This window comes from Squalius cephalus (genome assembly GCF_949319135.1).
Source record: "Squalius cephalus genome assembly, chromosome: 3".
Classification (NCBI taxonomy): Eukaryota; Metazoa; Chordata; class Actinopteri; order Cypriniformes; family Leuciscidae; genus Squalius; species Squalius cephalus.
The window spans coordinates 32075745-32092581 of NC_137124.1; positions in this window are offsets into that span (position 1 = coordinate 32075745).

Genomic DNA, 16837 nt, shown 5'->3' on the forward strand with positions numbered 1-16837 from the left:
TGCTCAGAAGGAGAAATATATTATATATATAACCACTTGAGAAATGTATAAACGTGTATCTAATTTTCCCATCTCATGATTTTCCTTTCATGTGGTTTGGCCTATGTATTCATTCTCTCTTTTAAACTCTTTTGGATTAATGTTTCAGACTTGCATACTATGGTTAACCAAAATCATATGTGTAGCATGTTTAGTCTCTATAAACTCCAATCTTCAATCGTCCCCCATTTGTTAATTTGCATTACATTTTGCTAACTTTGTGATGCATTCGTATTATAAGAATCTTGAAGATTATTTTGTTAAACACCCAATCAAATTACATGTTCAGTGGCCTGCTTGAACAAAAGGTTGTAAAGAAATTCCCTCCAAACGGAACAACTTCTTATTGGCTCACAACCCTCCAGAGGGTGTGACATCTTCACACTTTAAAAATCACTTATCACAAGATCACGTATCTTAGTCCTTTTCTTAAATGCTGATGTGAAGATGATGATGAAATAGAAGTCTTCCAGGGACCCCAAGCTTGTGCCAGGCTGCGGCCTTGACTTTCCATTCACCAAAGAATGCTCTCCTGCCTAATTGTCTAACCCCACCCATCTTGTTACTTGATTATTGGTTCAGTTGCTCCACCTGTCTCTCCCTCTTAACCTCCCTTGTTTGCTCCCTATTTATTCTTCTTGTGTGTGCAGTCTTGTATGAGTTCAAAGTCAAGGTCAAGGTCAAGTCAAGTCGGTAGCTTTGATTATACTTAAAATTTAAGGCAGCAACTGAACTTAAGTTTTTAAGTTGAAATTTTTTTTCTTTTTTTTTTTTTTTTTTTACAGTGCAAGAATTAGCCAAGATGAGCTGCTAGTACAGAATTATATCATATAACTAGCTTGTATAGTTTCTTTCATGTAGATATGATCTTATTCTTTCATCCATTGACTTAATACCAGTGACCCACAGATCCCTTGTGGTACACTTGATCTAATGGACAATCGCTGTAATTGATAACAGGCCTTTTCTGAGAGCTTTTTCCTGTGTTACCATCTGTGGTTGCTACAGAACCAATTGCTGAGCTGGCAGGTTGAAGCATGTAATCTCTTCGGGCTCTTTAACCCTGATGGGCATTATTATACATGTGTCTGATCTCTGAAAAACATCAGTGAGAAAACATACAGGGCACTGCTGTTTGGTATACCACACTATCCTGATTAAACAAGACATTCAAAGCAAACAATATAATAACATACATGATATTCACATTAAATAACATGCACAGTCTGGACTTATGGTATGAATTTGTTTGACCAACCAGTCCAAACAAACTGTGTATGAGTGGAAAAATAAAATATCCAAACAATTAGTCTCTGCTGGAGCAATGTAACAAACTTTGATGAGCCACAGCTCCCACACCACATAAAAATTATAAAGCAAAGATGATATGACACTGAATTTAAATCAGAAAAGAATAAAGAAGGTGGGATTAAGGCCTATTCATGGTAAACAACATAGCAGTGTGTATCGGGGGATATACAGAAAAAAATGTAAATGTATTTAATTGTTTCAATTCATAAAATTCATTGGGAAAAAAAAGAAAGCTAATAAAAAAGGTAATTAAGTCTTTACATAGTCAATAATACTAAAACAATTAAACAAAAATCACTAAACCACTGGCCTGCTGTAAATCTATTAGTGTAGATTATGAAATGTGCTGAGCTGAGTTCTGCAGGTATGGATGTTGTGAAGCTGATAAAAACCATTTAGCTCATGTTTTATTCAGACAGTCATGTAAATAATAAATTAGCTGTTTCTGAAGCACCACTCAACTCTGATTTCTGTTTACTTATTGATGGTGACAAACATTACACATTAAACAAGACTCAAAGGAAACAGTTTAGAATGACGAGCTGGAGTTGCACTGTTCAGAGAGGAAAAGAGGGATCTGATCAAGAGTCTCTAATAAGCTGCAGAGTAAATGTGGGTTTGCCTGATTACTACCTTGATTCCCTGCACATAATTCTTAACATATGTAACACATGGTAACATCATCATACAGTAGCTTACTGCACATATAAACTGTATGGAAGAAATTATATACATTTAAATCACAGAGACGTGTAAAATTATTCAGTGGATACAATGTCTAATGAAATACACTGACACCTTATTTTTGTCCTATCAAAAGTAACTGAATGCCCTGCAACATATATTAGCCTACAGTAATCATAATTGTATTTAAAACATATAAATGTACATGTATATGTATAATTATGTCATTCTAAAATATATATTTGTTTATATACACACTATAAATGCATATATTTGAAAATAATACATTTTCCACTTAAAAAAAAAAAAAGTTCCATACATACATAGCCTAGATCTACGCGCCCCCTAAACCCACATAATAAAGATGGACAGTGACATAGACATTTGCACAAATTAAGCATACGCTCCATACTGAGGTATTATCGAAATATAAATTTTAATAACGAGTGATTATTTAACAAAAGGTAAGTAAAACGGTCAGGGTTACATTTTAGACACACACACCTCTGAAGTGATAGAAAAGTCCACTCGCAAGACGCAACCTGCATTGCTGTACAAGGCCGAAGTCCACCATTCTCCAGTTGAATGGTTGCTACACACACATAGTTTAGATGTGTCCGTGGCTGATGGCCAACCAACCGCCCGCAGCCAGAGTCTAGCCCTGGCAGTATCGTGGGGAAAGATGCACTTGAACTTTTGCACCAAGAAAACAAACGCGCATCCCATCATTGCCTCTCTCATCTACTACGCGATATCACAGTTTGACATGTATGTCATTGGAAAGTTCCACGTGGTGTCATGAATAATTAAGAGGCAGTGTCTTCTCATTGGATAAGAAAACTCAGTCTCATGAATAATTATGAGACACCGATGAGTCATCAAAGTACTACAGTGCTCTGCCACGTCACAGCCTGTGACGTGGACACGATGAAGATTTTAAACCCGGAAGATGAAAATAGCATAAAAAAAATAAAATCTAACCATTTTCCCCCTACTATTAAATCTAACAGATGCTAAGATTGTCTTCAATGGTGTTCAACACACATACCTCTGTTAAAATCTCAGAAATGTTGGTTTAGGGTTTCATGACCCTTAAGATGTGTTTTGGTCGATCGGATCACAAGTGGATGATGCAAGTGTAAACGTGGTCTAAAACAATTTGAGCTTGTCCACTTTCTAACACTTCTTGAGGTAGTCGAAAATGCATTCGACCGGATTGCTTTTGTAGTGTAAATGCTCATGTGGTCGTATGTGTTTGAACCGCCACAAAAGACCGCCTACTCTGACCTAACACGTAAACATTATGAGAAGCATGCTGGCCAGGCGGGATTTAAACTTGGCTGGTGACCCAAGTTTGGTTTGAAGACCAAGCACAGTGTTTTCTTACCATTCCTGATTTCTAACACACACTCGCAGCGTCCGGTGTGGTCTTGCGGCTATCAGAGAAAAAAAAAACGAAAGCTCCTGCTCTCCGTATGTTTTTCCATCGTCTCTGTGCGCGTTCATATGTAAATTGATCAGGCTTATTTTGTCCATTAGATCGAAAGATCTGAAAAAACCCATATATCTATCCACCCATAGACCCTCCCCTAAAAGAAATCAGGCCAGAAATTGCCGAAAGTGAACAAAAGTGATGGATTAAAACACCAGGTGTAAACGGGTATGTGTCTGCCTTCTCTACTTGTGATACGATCCAATCGACTTAATACCAGGTGTAAACAGGGTCTAAGATTTGCAGAAGAAAGCCAAACTCAACAGGAAATGTATTAAAATCAATGAAAGAATGCATCTGCCATTAGATTTTATGCTCTTGCTCTCTTCCAATATCTCTCTCTATGAAGACACAGCATGTAAGGCCCAAATCCACAGTCATCGGAGTAACAGGCACAGGGCTTTTGGACAGCTTTGGACCCATTTGTTAGGGAAGCATAGGAGATTATCCAGATCAGGGCCCATTTGTTGGGGATCTCAGGGCCTCTCCAATACTCAAATCCCTCCAGGTCTCAGGACAAAATGTCACTTAATATCTGGCAATGTGATGATTTGAGAATTTGGACTGTTTTGGCAGAGCTCCATTCAGGAGATTGGTTTGCTGGCTTGACAGACCCACACCAAATCAACAATGACATTTTCCTCATCGCTTCATGCAAACTGTGGGGCCATTTGCATGGTCTTCATGCAGTCCTGATCAAACACATAACTGCACAGTTGGGTTGACTCTCTGCAGTGAAATTAACCATCATTACCATCATAACATTTTTTAATTTGGCTGACGCTTTTATCCAAAGCAATGGACCGCATTTTCGGGGTATATAATGTTTATCAGTCTATGTTCCCTAGAAAATCAATCCCATGATATTGACACCAGATTTATGCTTTCACATTTATGCTATTAAATTGTAACGGTGGTGACCCGATAATAAATTTAAAAAAATCTACAAATGATTTAGTGTAGATTAAAGTTACTAAATTTGGGCACCAGACAGGAGTAACTCTGTCAATATTTTAAGAAAAATAGCCCATATAGCATAAATACCACCAGTTACATACATCAACTCAAATCCAAAGAACCAATGAAAAAAAAAAACATTTTAAATTCTCACTCTTGGTTAATAACCACAAACAAACAAAAACCGCAACAATCTGACAAATCAAAGTTCGGTCAATGCTGCATACATTTCCATTTCAAAGACCACAGATTCAGGAGTTCCATACTCCCATGAACAAGATCAGATTTTTGCAAAGGAAGAAACAGAAATGTACATTTTTGTTATGGGGCAAGAAAAAAAAAAAAAAAAAGCAAACCGAGTAAATAAAATAAAATTAATGTTACTCACTGCTTATTCTGAGAGGAACCATACTACGGGATAAAGGGTGTGTGTGGAAAGTACAGAGGTGAATTGTGTGATTGTTTTGGGTAAAGACCAGCCACGTATCCAGCAAAGCCACCACCTTCAGCAATGGTGAACTTTTGCTGGTGAACGGAAACAGCAACAGCTTCGATAGGGAAGATCCAGACGGTTGTTAACCCAGATCGTGGTTTTAAACGCTCCGCACTGAAGAAGACATTGTGGAGAGCTGTATACTCTCCTGCATCCGCTCCAGCAGTGGCACAGCGTTCTACCCACTGATGACTACGTCACCGCCGCCCAGGTAAGTGAAAATATGTTCACCTTCCTTCTCGTTTACTGTTCCTCCGCATGCACTAGATTCCACTCGTCTTAAAGCCTCCTGTCCACTATCTAGCTGGGATAACTTAGATGCAGCCTTGGCACTTTACCAGGCGAGGTCGCTGTTACTGAAGCTTCGAGTAATGAACCAATTTTCAAATCAATTCTTCTAAGTGGTTGTTCAGTACTTCACTAAAGCTTAAAGGGTAACTCAACCCCTGGTCAGAGCATGACTCCACCCACTGGCAATATTTGAAAAATGCAAAGTGTGCAGAGCCCAGTGGAGATAGAGGGGAACGACTGACATCTCTATCTTTTCATACAGATTACATGAACAGAGAATATTTTGTTTTCGTTTTGAATTAGATAATTTAATAGCAGAGACTTAAATGTTTATAAAGATATATTACTTATGCCTGTGTGACTAGTATTCGCTGAGTTTTGTTTAAGTTTAGAGACGTGCTCCAGAAAAAAAGTTCACGGCGACGGAGAGGCAGAAAGCATACCGTTTATTTTCTTTATTTTACAAAAGCACAATGTTTTGTTTCAATTGTAAGTGGGCACATAAAAAGACATTTAACATTTTTTCATATTTCTTAAGTATGACCATAAATGTATGTCTGTATGACCATAAATGTATTTTATGTATTTTATGTATTAAAGAGTATTTTAAGTCTATTTTGCTGCTATGTGAAAAAATCCAGCAAAACGCGCCGGCGCGTTAGTCGACCCCAGAGGGATAACTTTAGCCTTATGGGAAGGAACATAAATTGTGACTAAAAATATATGCTCACTCACATCAAGACGCCACTGCGGTGGTGGAGTCCATGCAGGAGGAGCAGCATTTGGCACTGTGTCACTTTTCAGTGCGAGCAGTGGTATTGCATCCAGCAACACTACACCTACGTCCCATCCTAACCACTAAACTAAATACAGATAAAGCTAACTTGAAGCTATCCTAACTGATGCAATACTATGCTACTAACTAACTATGCTTCTAACAATACTACACTAACTGTGAATTAACTACCTAGGCTACACAAAATAATCTAAATAACTATATAAATGTTATGATAACTAGATGCTAATATACGCTATCCTGATCGTTTTCAATACTCGCAATTCCAACTCCTGACTCGCTACAGTGGTTTTGACGGAACAAGATGCTTTTATACCAGGGGCTACCAAGGGCGAGCTGGTGTCCTCTTAGTCACAGGGCACCACAACTTCCAATAGGAAAATTCAACTGCAGTAGCCAGTGCCGTTCAACCTGAAGAGGGCAGCACTCAGACGTTTTTAAACCATATATTGTAGAATTAAAACACTTTATACCCAAATGTCAAAAAATGTACTCGAATCAATGAACAGCACTAATAAAATCCCAGTGTTACAAATCATTAACTAAAAAAAAGTTGTTTTAGGGTTTAGTTACCCTTTAATTTGCCCATCACTAGCATTCGGCTTGCATTGAGGCTTTTCGGTTCTCACCTCGTCATGCGCACTTGTAACCACAATCTACACGTCTTTTCCAGCACTTTCTCCTCTCCCTCATTTAGTTTAAATTCTTCCTTTTATACAGAGGTGTCAAGTAACGAAGTACAAATACTTCGTTACCTTACTTAAGTAGAAATTTGGGGTATCTATACTTTACTGGAGTAATTATTTTTCAGACGACTTTTTACTTCTACTCCTTACATTTTGACGCAATTATCTGTACTTTCTACTCCTTACATTTTAAATATAGCCTCGTTACTCCTATTTAATTTCGGCTTGTTTTCATTCCGGCTTGTCGTCGTTAAAAAAAAAAAAAAAAAAAATTGGCCAATTACACAAACGGTTTAGATCTGACTCCCGCCTCCTGAATACACATCGCTAAACTGATTGGCGTTGTGGTGTCTTTCTAACTTGTGAGAGGCTGTAGTCACATTTGGTTGTGCGCAGGGCCAGAAGTCCTCCGAAGGAAACCTAGATGCAGTAAGCGAGGGAGAAATCGGGGCAAATCGCGTCAAATATTGATTGAGAGAGAGATATATGTATATGTATATATATGTATATGTATGTGTATGTGTATGTATATATATATATTTCAATGTACCCTTTGAGGGACATGCACAGAATGTGTTTAGTATCTGCATCTACATCATAATTATCCTGTTTACTTGTATTACTATATCAGATGTATTAACTCCTTGTTGTTGTTTATATTTGTTCTTATGCTTTGGCAACACAGATGCATTTTTTTTTTGTCATGCCAATAAAGCAACATGAAATTGAAATTGAAATTGAAATTGAGAGAGAGAGAGAGAGAGAGAGAGAGAGAGAGATTTTTTTTCCTTACATTACTTTTACTTTTATACTTTAAGTAGTTTTGAAACAAGTAGTTTTATACTTTTACTTTAGTAAAAAGCTTGAGTTGATACTTCAACTTCTATGAAGTCTTTTTAAACCCTAGTATCTATAGGCCTACTTCTACCTGAGTAATGAATGTGAATACTTTTGACACCTCTGCTTTTATATGATTACCTAATTTCCTTTTCCCCAGTTGGCAATGAGATGACATTGATTTAATTTGTCCTTTGTAATGTCGTTTCAGCTCCGGCCACAAAATCCTTCCCATTATGTGCCCTTAATTTTTGCTTCTTCTTCTTTTTTTTTTTTTTTCTTTTTTTTTAAGAACTCAAAACATTCTTTTAATCTAGGTTAATGATAATCTCTGCGTATATCAACACATGTTAACCTTTCAAGCTGTTTTATTTAGAAATTAACTAGTGACTCTTACTAGTGATTTTTTACAGAAGAATATTGATAATCAAGCAGATTTGGTTACCACTGACTTGGACTGTTTAGACAAAATGTGAATTTTTTGGTAAACTATATATCTTTAACAAATAGCACCTAAAATGTGCGTTAGCGTTTATCCGAAGTGGTTTGTATTTGAATGTCACACACACCAGTTCTTCTTAACACTCTGAATTTGTTTCTCTCAGAGTGTACACACAATATAATACCATAACACACGCACACAAACAACCAGAGACAGGACATTCCTCTCCACATGTGCATGAGTGTTAACCTTTAATTGTGTGCTATTGTGGGCATCCTTTAAACAAATACTCTCTACGATGGAGAACAACATAATTGTACTATTATCTGTCTTAGGGGAAATTGCTATCAGCCCAGCACGTCCTACCTTCTCTTTGCCTTGTCTAATGGGAGCACAGAGTAATTTTGCTTTCTCCTAGACAGTGCCTTTGATAGAGTGATAGCAGCAGAGCACTTTCTCCAAACACAGTCTGTTTTCATTAAACTGCTAATCTAAAATCAATCAAGCAAAGCAGGTTTACTGGCCGAGAGGCTTTTCCTCTTTTTTTGCATCATCCATTTAACCCCCCAACTCCATTTCACTCCATCACATTCTCTCAGAAATGGGGAAGGGTAAAAAAAGTCCATAATGTACTTAATAAATTCTGTATTTTCCGTCATTTCACTGTATTTAAGGTACAGTAAATGCAGATCACCTAATGTGTGTTACTACAATGCCAATGACCTTTCACTGCCTCACTCTCTCTTTTCTCGGGTGAGTGATACCTGCCAAAAATTATTCATTAGCCTGCTGCCACTCTGCTGATGGGCTGCTGGAACATTGCCCAGACCTGCACAGAATCAAAACATGTCTTTTAAAAAGCATATTTGTGTAAAATCAATTTAAAATAAATCTGACATTCTCTGTTCTGTCCATGTCCTCTGATATAAAAAGCTTTTAATTTCCATGGCATTTATGAAATATTTACCTAAAAGCTGTTACAGGATGACTGTGAATTGGCTATTTCAGTTATTTGTAGCAGGTTTAATGTGAAAGAGGACAAATATAAAGCGTAGCATCAGTTCTGGCAGGTCACGTTAGTCAAGCTCGCATCAGCTGACTCTCACTCGTCTACCTATAGGAATACAACGCCTATCATATAAGCTCCTTTTTATCAGCAGCTATCGCATTCTCAGGAGCTAATTACCCTCCTCCATCCCCAGCTCCTCCTCTCGTCAGTCAGGATTTGGCATTCTGATTCTCCTTGAATCAGAATAAATTCTCGAATTATGTTGTACTTTAAAATCTTGAATTAATGATATCTGCAATACATTCATGTTGGTTCTGTTCTGTTTACCCTAAGGGGGGTTATTGCTGCTCTCCCCACTCTTATCCATGCTAGGCTGCATGAATGCGCAGGGAGTTCTTGCCCAGAACAGAACCATACCGAATCCAAACTGTATGCTAATTGTCAGTCGTATTTGACGATTGTAGTCCTGACAGAAAGAGCTGTTTTCATCATTGATGGAATGTTATGATCCCGTTATGATTTATGACTGTTAAAGGGATAGTTCACCCAAAAATGAAAATTCTATCATCGTTTACTCACCCTGAAGTTGTTCCAAACCTGTATGAGTTTCTTTGTTCTGCTGAACACAAAGGAAGATATTTGGAAGAATGTTTGTAACCAAAAAGATCTCGGTCCCCATTGACTACCATAGTATATATTTTTTCCTACTATGGAAGTCAATGGGGAACGAGATCTGTTTGGTTACAAACATTCTTCCAAATATCTTCCTTTGTGTTCAGCAGAACAAAGAAACTCATACAGGTTTGGAACAACTTGAGGGTGAGTAAATGATGACAGAATTTTCATTTTTGGTTGAACTATCCCTTTAATAACTTTTTTTTGTTCACACGATTTTCGGTATCTTTAACTACTATGAACTTACTTATAGGTACTATGTACTTATTGTGTTCATGTTGGATTGCAAAACACTTTTGCTGATATTGAGGTGGGATACAGGTAAGGTTAGGAACAGATTTTGTGGTATGGTTAGGTTTAAGGGTGGGGTAAGTTGCAAGGCAAGGGCTAACAGTGTAATTACAGTATAGCTGTAATTACATAAATAAATTTCAGACGTAATTACATGCAGGTATTTTTTTTTTAAGTAAAAGTGCAATGTAAAAACATGTATACACAATAAATGCATTGTGTCAAATAATTTAAAGGGATCATCAAATTTCCCTTGATCTTTTGACATGTAAGAGGCCATTGTGCTATAAAAACATCCTTTAAGTCTCAGAACTCAAAGCTTCATTGTTAGTCCAAAAACTGCTTTTATTGAAACCAAGCTCAGAAAATCACTTGTTTCAGACTTTGTCACATTATGATATTATAGTGAGACGAAAGACCACCTCTGAAGAATCAGATCAATGCCTACTTCTACATCACATCGCATGTTTGGCCCACCCACACATTAGTGAGATGAGAAAGAGAGAAGAGAGATACAGGATCACTGGACTAAAAATAACATTACCTTCCAAGGGATCCTAATGCTAGGAAAGTGGTCATTTATTTTCAACTACTGTATGTGAATGTACAGCATTATTTGTTTGTTCTGTACATTTCACTGTGGGTTCTTTGGTAAATCAGTTGCGATTTCGGTGCAGGCTTTGCTAACAGACGTTAGCTAAGATATAGCCTAGACTCGACAGTAATGCACAACATGTAAGCCTAATCTATGATTACATTGAAGTCTCACATCAGACATTCCTCTTCCAACAGAGCGTTCAAATCAGAGGGCTAAAATCAGGGTAGAAAATAACCTATTATTTCTAAATTATGACCATTTTTGATGTAAAAATCCTACTAACATTAAAGTGCACCTTATGAGTCATTATAAAATAATACAAAAAAGAAGTTCACCACCCATTTAAATGTATTATAAATGTAAATATTAGTACAAGGTAGTTAACAACACTTAATATAAAGTTTTATTGTCTTTTTTTGAGCTTGGCGGTGTCCCTATTCCCTTTCATCATGGAATTGAGCTCTGTGAATACACAATATATTTAGTGTTATGTAGCAAATTAGCTCTATGAAATATTAATAATCAATAATAACTGGTTATAATTGATTATGAATATTTGGATCAGTTAATATACTGTCGTAAATTAATATTACAATCAATTAACCTGTTTGTCCTGTGAACACTCAGGATTAATTGTTTATTAACTCTAAGAAATGTACATTTCCGGGGCATGGGAAATGTCTTTCTTAATTTACAGTACTACTAAGAGCAGTAGCAAAAATCTAAATGATTAGTGACTCCAGTTATGAGCTTGAGACACGGACAACTTTACGTGTAACATGAACAAGATTTTATTAACTAGTCTAAAAACTTAAACTACTCTAACATACACACACATACATGCATACAGTTTACCAAGGGAAAGAAAGCTGAAGCAGAATACAGGAAAGCAAGAAATTAGCATTGTTTGAAATTCAGCAGATCAACAGCCTTGAGCAAACCATGTTTGAAATTCAGCAGATCAACAGCCTTGAGCAAACCATCAGTTTAGTTCTAACACGCCCTTCTTTAAAGGGGTAAGGATACTTAATGTATCAAATAATGAGACTAAGTTTGATACTTGCATGTCTCGCCCATTTGAATTAAACTGTCATGATGCAATCTGTTGAGGCTCCAGTTGATCTTTGCTGATGTGGTCTTGATGAGAGAGAACCAGTGGGTTTCAGAGTATCTTTGGTGAATGGAAAGACAAGGCCGCAGCCTGGCACAAGCTTGGTGGGTCCTTAGAAGCTTCTAGTACAGCATCATCTTCATGTCAGCATTTCAGAAAGGGACTAAGCGAGAGCTAAGAGCTGATCAGTGACTTTAAAGCGTGAAGATGGCACAACCTCTGGAAGTGTGTGAGCCAATGAGAAGATTTCCCTTTGGAGGGAAATTTTACGACCCATTGTGTTCTAGCAGGGCATTTGAATATGTACTTCCATTGGGTGTTTAAGAAAAGAATCCTTAAGATTCTTATAATACTAATGCGTCACAAAGTTAGCAGAATGTAATGTAAATTAACAAATCGGAGACGAAGATTGGATTTTATAGAGACCAAACATGCCACAGATATGATTTTGGTTAACCATAATATGCAAAGTCTGAAACATTAACCCAATAGAGTTTACAAGAATACAAAAGCCACACCACATAAAAGGAAAATCATGAGATGGGAAAATTAGATACATGTTTACACATTTCTCAAGTGGTTATATATAGAATATATAGGATTACAGGGTTTGTTTTTCTTCCTCTACAAGAATTTAAGTGAGATTCACAGCTTTCTGGACATTCCTTTGGATCGTAAAACTCTTATCAGTCCCAGTGTGTCCTGTAACAAGACACCGTGTCCTGCCAGTGTGTTAGCTTCATTTTGGATGTTAGTTTTTGGGGGAAGTTTCACATGCATTTGTTGGGAGAATGAGTTTGCTGGATTATTCATTAAATAAATGAATAATTTGTGTGTGTCTGATTGGTCCAGACGCTACAGTTACATAGAAGAAAGAAAGTCATACAGGTTTGGAAGGATATGGCAGTGAGTAAATTATCACAGAATTAAACATTTTGGGTGGACTATCCCTTTTCAGTACACCAGAGTTGTGCATATTTCAGAATTTACCTATAGGTAAGCCCCCGGTGACTAACTGTCTTACAATGATTGCTGTGAGCGTGAAAACCTTGTCCCAAGAAAACTCTCGTCGAGGAGCATTCAAGTGGGACTTAAATATGCAATGGAGGGATATATAAAATATTTTAATATAAATAATGGTAGGTAACAAGATTAATTTGGAAGCCAGGGTTTACAGATCACAATGCAAGCGAGAGAAGCCTCATGTTACGGTCGTCACGATCGCAGATGACAACTGCCTGGATCAATACGGTTCATTTACCGCAGGTTAAGATTAAATTAATTTACATTTAACCAGTTTAATATGGAGAGTAGGGATGGGCGATACCAGACTTTTTAAATTCGATACGATACCGATATTTTTTGGTACAATTTTAACATAAAATACAGATACCGATACCGATTATTTTTTTAATTGTACATGTGATTTTTTTTTTTTTTTTAATAATGTCAATTTTTTTGTAAAATTTGATCATTACACTTACATGCAAATTACATCCACATGACACATACTGGCCATTAATAAATTTATTACAAAAGCAAATTTTACAACAAACAAATAAATGTATGATTTCTGAATGATCATGTTACTGAAGACTGGAGTATTGGCTGCTGAGAATTCAGATTTGCATCACAGGAATAAATTACATTTTAAAATATATAAAAAAAAACAAAAAAAAAACAGTCATTTTAAATTGTAATAATATATGTATTACTGTGTTTACTGTATTTTTGATCAAATAGATGCAACAATTGTGAACATAACTATTTTTTTGAAAAAAAATAATATTACAGACCCCATTAGTATGTGTATTATATAATATAACATGTGTGTTGCCCGAAGGCTAATGTATTAGGCTTTTACCCTAATGTAGCCTAACGAAAGAGAGAGAAGGAGATAATAACTGAATGTGCACTCTGTAGTACCTGGGTAGGGTCTGCCTCCCTGAAAACTCTCCTGCAACGTCTTTTGACGGACAGAGGGTGGAGCGGGAGACTGGGCACTGTTGGCAGCTTGTTTTTGTTCAGCCTCTTTATACATTTCAGGGTGTGTTGTTTTTAAATGTTTAAATAGGTTGCTTGTGTTGCTGCTGTGTGAGACTTTCTTGTCACAAATATTGCATCTTGCAATATATTTGTCTGCCGTTAAAAAGTAGCACCACACCACACTTCGCTTTCTTTCTGCCATAGTACCATTCTGTTAATGCGGAAGTGTGCAACTAGTGTGTGATACGTGCCGTGTACATGACGTGTACGTGTGGGCAGGGCACGTCGCTCGCTTATCTCACGGGCCAGCTAAATATGTCAGGGAGGGGTGTTTTCTATTTAGCACAAACCTTAAAGAGAAGTACCAAAAACACTTAGTGATGCAGAAATTATTAATATAATTTTAATATCGATATTTTTGTAGAGGTATCGATACCAAGTAAGTATCTTGTGAGTATCGATACTGCAGCATCGATCTGCCCATCCCTAATGGAGAGGCACTGAAATGTAGACCTTTGTGTATGGGTTTTTGACCTACACTGTACATGACGTGAGAACAGTTAGCTATTTAGGTTTGTACATTAGCATGGACTCACTAACTTTAATTGTAACTTAATGAGAGTATGACAATATAAAAAAGAACGTTTTCATCTTCATTGGGATTTGGGTTGAATCCTTAGGAAACCAAGTTACTGCGCCTATACTGTCACCATTATGTTTTGTCAGTTTCTGTTTTCAAGGACCTTCAGTTTGTTTTCATTTGTCACGTGTCTTTGGTTGCGGTCATTATTAGTTCATTTGTACCAGCTGAGTTCTATTAATCATCCCATTTGTGTGTCCTTAAGTTGTACATGTCCGATCATCGTTACGTTAAGTTGTGTTTAGCATCGCCTGTCTGCCTGCCTGAGGTGTTATTATTAAACTTTGTGTGTTTTGATCTTGACCCGTCTGTCTTTGTCTTCCTGCCTGAACACGAGTGTGACACCCACATCATTGATATTATAAATAAGCCGGGCTTCAGTCTTATTGCGCAGATAATTGGTCCGTTCGGGCAAATCTTATCACACTTTTGAAACATACTGGTGAACGTGCACACAGAACGGTGATTCAATACATGAATACCCATGTCCATCCTCTCAGGATACCTGGAATCAGTGTTACAAGTACCCCATGCACATCGTTTTACCATTTTTTTAGCATAATCTTCAAATGTGTCTCTATGGTGCTGAAACCTAAAGATGTCCGAGTTCCAGTCCCCCGCAACTGATACTAAACTCCCATTGGGTCATCTGCATTCGAGGGGAGGGGCTTACTGATAGGTCAGTTGAAGAATTGGGTCCCTTTCAATGAACAAGGTTAATGCAATCTAGGAAATCAGCTAATATAAAATAATAATAATAATAAATAATATTTATATTATTTATAGACCACCATATTTCCCAAATTTCTGTTATTTGTTAACTAAATATAACTTCTTATGACATTTTTTTTTCAAACATTTATCTCTCTATAAACCTCATGCTTTTAAAACTTTTCAAAACTTTCAAACAGCTTTGACAAGCCAATATTTAGTTTATCTTGACAAATGTTATATAGTAAAAATGTAGTTATTTCAACTTGGTTTAATTGTTTCTTTTAAAATTAATGGCAATTCCACAATCCATTTTCAGGAATTTAATTGGAATTTAAAATGCATTCTGAACAACCCAGTAATCAATACCATCAATGAAACCACTACATTACTTTAGTCCTCCTGATCATCATCAAACAAAACTGCATGACTAATGTGAACTGTCAATTAACTTCAGTGAAACCACAAACGTGTTTCTTTCGCCCTTCTCAAACAGTGTTCTTCATAAGGTTAAGTGACAGCTATCGACCATGTCTCAGTCGTCACATCTATGAGTGCTGGCACCGTCCTTCTCCCATCGCATACACGTGCCCCTCTCGTGACAGCCATCTGCTATCCTCTTTGAAGTCCTGCCCTGACCTGCATGCTGCTGGGCTTTAGCTTTTTTCTCTCTTGACATCACTCAACTGTAACTTGATGACTGTAGAAAATTACCTATCCCCTTTCCTAAGATGAAATCATCCACAATAACCATATAAAGGATAAATAAATCAATAAATCAAACAATCAGTCAATCAATCCCACCGGTACTGTAGCATCCTCTTCGGCCTCTTGCTTTGAGAATATATTTTGCAGACATATTCCAATCAGTTTATCATGTTTTGTGCGGTTGCCTTGGAAACTGAGAGCTCTGTCAACCCCGTTTTCTTATTGACAGGACTGCATGCTGGGTAATCACCCCATAAGAGTACAGCTTACCACATTGAGAGACGAGCAACAGACACATTACATTTGCGAGGCTTCAGTTTACACAGACTGAATTCTAATGGTCTTCCATTAAGATATTGAGGAGTAATTGCTACTTCAGGCTGTCTTCATGTAAAATTTAAAGCTCCTCACTTCAAAGATCATGTTACAACACTGCTGATGCTAATTTATATATAGGCTAAAAGTCTTGAAAGTAATTTGACAGATTTTAATTTATTGATTCAGTAATTTACTGGAAAACACTGCTGTGATTGTCAGCATGTGACAAGATGGCTCCATCAGTTTTTGCTGAATGAGACATTGATTTTACCCTATCCAGCATTTACATCAGCCTGGCTTGATCACTAGCATTAAGAGAAAAAAACAAAACAAAAAACAAAAGCAAAGGCTTTGTCCCACCAACCTTACTCAATTTCTGTCTCACTACACTTCTCAGCACAAATAACAAGACTGAGTTTTTGAGCACTCGTTAATTGTTGTACGAACAAAAAGTATACAGTTACCATGTTGGTAACACTTTAGTATAAGGTCATTTTTAACATCAGTTAATGCATTAAACTACATGAACTAACAATGAGCATTTGTTACAGTGTTTATTAATCTTTGTTAATGTTAGTTAATAAAAATAACTGGTCATTGTTTGTTCATGTTAGTTCACAAAGCATGTTAACAAATACAACTTTTGATTTTAATGTATTAGTAAATGTTGAAATTAACATGAACTAAGATTAATAAATGCATTATAAATATTGTTCAGTCTTAGCTAACTAATGAAAGTTTATTGTACCTAATTTTTCAAAA